This window comes from Gavialis gangeticus, unplaced genomic scaffold (genome assembly GCF_001723915.1).
Source record: "Gavialis gangeticus isolate Ggan-Ray unplaced genomic scaffold, GavGan_comp1, whole genome shotgun sequence".
NCBI lineage: Eukaryota > Metazoa > Chordata > Crocodylia > Gavialidae > Gavialis > Gavialis gangeticus.
Genome location: NW_017728995.1, coordinates 62,657,782 through 62,660,865, shown reverse-complemented (window position 1 = coordinate 62,660,865; position 3,084 = coordinate 62,657,782). Strand labels below are relative to the sequence as shown.

Below are 3,084 nucleotides of genomic sequence, written 5' to 3'. Positions count from 1 at the left end.
GATTGTCCCATCCTCCCGAGACTTAAGCACTCTGGTCTATAAATTCCTGGGAACAGCTACCCCTCACGGCGGGCCCCACTTACCCGACGCCCGGACCAAGCCCTCCGAATGGTGACAAACTCACCTGTGCCGGTTGGGAAGGCTGGTCCGAACGACGAGCAGCCAGGTCAGCACACAAGGAGTCCCATCTGGGTTGCCAAATTGTTGAGGAGTTCGTGACCCCTTGCGGAGCTATTCCTAAAGACACAGAGTCGCTGTCAATCTCAAAATTTATTCAGCATGCTGGGCACCCTGAGAGAACTCAGAGGCCCCGAATAAAACTGTTAGAGGCGATTTATAGTTTATAGACAAGATGCGCGCGCAGGTGGGAATTTTCCACTGTGAATATCAGGTCAGCGTGGGAAAACTCTTAATTATTTCAAAACTGGTTTTTGGCTACATGTTTGTTTTGAAATGGTAACTAACAGGGAGGAAACTTACTTCAGACTTCAAAGTGAATAGGATTCGGTCATTGCAGAATCTTATCAGCCTGTCTTTGGAGGCTGAGTCTGCTGTAGAAGCTACACTATTATTTATGATCTTGTTAATAAATTTCTACAAATACAGGTGTTTCTCTCTCCTCCCCACCCCCAGTAGCTCAGTGGTCAGGGAAGGGAAGCTGGCAGCTCTGTGTCCTAAGCCCTCACTTGGAGAGGGTTTGAACCTGTGGTTTCCATCATCCCAGCATAGCACTCCAGCTACCACATCATGCATCAGCTGTTCTAGTTGAGGAGCATTACAGGCTGTGTGCATATCTTTAACAGTGTTATGTATAAGTTGTTACATTGGCCCCCAGATTTCAGGAGGCAACAGCAGAACTGCAGCAGGGTACTGCTCTCTGAATAAACAACCTTTATTTTTCCATAAGCTTAACTCCATAATCTTCTGAGAACAACACATAGGCCAGCCGCCACCTCACAGAGCCATGCACCTCTTAGCTTATTCCCTCCCTCCTGGCCCTGCATAGTCCCCTCATATGGATGCCCAGGGTCAACTTCAGTAGGCATGCTGAAGAAAGGCTTGGATAATATCAGTAGCTGTTCTGTTGTATAGTAGGTAAGAGTATTGGGTTGGGAAGCCTGAGAGACTCAGATTCAGACCCCTTCTTCAAAGGGGAGGATCCAAGAGCTCCAGGTGATTGTCTTAGCCACTGAGCTGCTTGCAGAAAAGATGGAAAGTCCCTCTCCCTTTTGCACATGCATAGGGTTGGCATGGGTGCATACATAATTGCAAGTAATCATACATAGGCCCAGGAGTGGAATTGCAACCTGTGTGTAAGTGGACTTTTTGGGACTAACTGCCACACAGATGACCAGATCTGTATGCCTAGATGACCAGGAAAGAGAAGAATGTCATCCTAAAGCACTTCATAGATTTCATAGACATTAGGGCTGGAAGGGACCTCATAAGATCAAACATCTGTTATATATAGTGTGAAGAGGCTGGTAGTGCTTCTTCAGACGAGAAATATGATCCCTGCCGGGACTAACTTGAGAGGGCAGTGACAATGCTAAGGAGGGAGCTCCTGGCATGCCAAAGGACCAAGTGCATCAGGTTGGATCCTCCCAGTGCCCCAGGGTTACTTCCAGCCAGGAGTTGTCCTGTGGGAGGAGAGAGGACACAGCAGGAAAGAAGCTGTGGTTAAGGGCGAAGATGCTATTCCCTGGGAATGGGGTTTGAGATGGAGATGGTCTGTGAGCTTGGAGGAGCGCTGTGAGGGCTGCTGTCTATCAAGCACAGCAATGGTGAGGGTTAAAAGCTCAAAGGTTGTGGACTGCGAAGGGAAGCCTGAATATACAGGGAAATTTTTTTTCCTTTGAGATTCACTGGCAATGTGGATCATGAAACTAGGTAGCCCCAGGGGATCATTGACTTGCATTAATTAAGGCAATTAGTGGAGTCCCTGAAGGAAGAAGCCTAGCCAGCCAAAGAGGGATTGCGGCTTAAAGGGACCACACCCGTGGGGCAGCATCAGTAAAAGCTCTGAGTTTGGGGTTTTTTGTGGGTTTTCTTTGTTTTTACTAAGAAGGGGAGGATTCCCCACAGCGATTTTTCTTTGGAGTAAAGGAGTCCCCTCTGGATGGCTGGATCCTGGGCATTAAGCTCTGGAAAAAGAGGGAGACAAAATAAAAGAAGAGAGATAGGATTTGTTCAGTTCATCAGACCGGGCAAACAAGTCCAGGGTCTGAGTTCTGGACAGTGTAAAGACTGTGTTCCATGTTAGAGGTAATTAACTTGAAGAAAAAACAATAACTGGTCTTGAGTTGGAGAAAATGGTCAGGCTGACCACACGCACATGTTCTGGATTATACCTGTTACCATGATAACAACTGGTTGGTATACGGCTGGGGTGAAAGGGGAGGTTGGAGCCCCACTTGGAGGATGCCTTGCACCATAACAAGACTCACAAAGGCATCATCACCTCCCAAAAAAAACAATCCATCAAGTTGTAGCAGTGGAAATCAGTGGGCCAAGACATTTCTGACAACCACATACAGGTGAATGTCATCAGGATGTCATGGGCCACGCCTTTATGTCCCCCAACATAAAGTTCCACTTATGGTCAGCAAGACTGTAACTTTGTAATATGCTGCTGATTGATAAGAGCAGCAAATGATTGATACCAGCACATAAGCTCATTTCCGGTTGACTGAGCCAAGATTTGCCCATTTCCTACCCTGCCCTGCCCTCAGGGAGGCAATAAGATGGCATATAGCATTTTGGTAGACCATAAGGAAGGGGAGGAATCCTGCTCCCTTACACAGGTGCACACTCCAAAATTCAATCTAGCCTGGAGAATTCATACCCTAAAAGCATGATAGAACAGAAAGAATACTCAATTATTTTCAACAGTAAATGAGACCAGCCTATTTTGATGGATTCAGCACTCAAAACAGCTAAATAAGTAGCCAGATTTTCAACTGTTATGCTCAGCACACAGCAACTCCCTCTGACCTTTTGAAAATCTGGCATCAGGAACAGAGACTGAGCATTCTTAAAAATCTAGTATTAAGCATGGAAAAAAAAGAGAGGAAAGGGCTCATT

General features: G+C 46.4%; 1 long non-coding RNA gene across 1 annotated transcript in view; it reads right to left on the bottom strand.

Moving 5' to 3' along the window:
- LOC109287859 overlaps positions 1 to 1,345 on the bottom strand; it is a 2,962-nt gene extending 1,617 nt beyond the window's left edge. The window contains exon 1 of the long non-coding RNA XR_002094989.1: positions 1,334 to 1,345. This is a non-coding gene — a long non-coding RNA (uncharacterized LOC109287859). The remainder of the gene's footprint in view (positions 1 to 1,333) is intronic.
- Between the last annotated feature and the right edge of the window lie 1,739 nt (positions 1,346 to 3,084).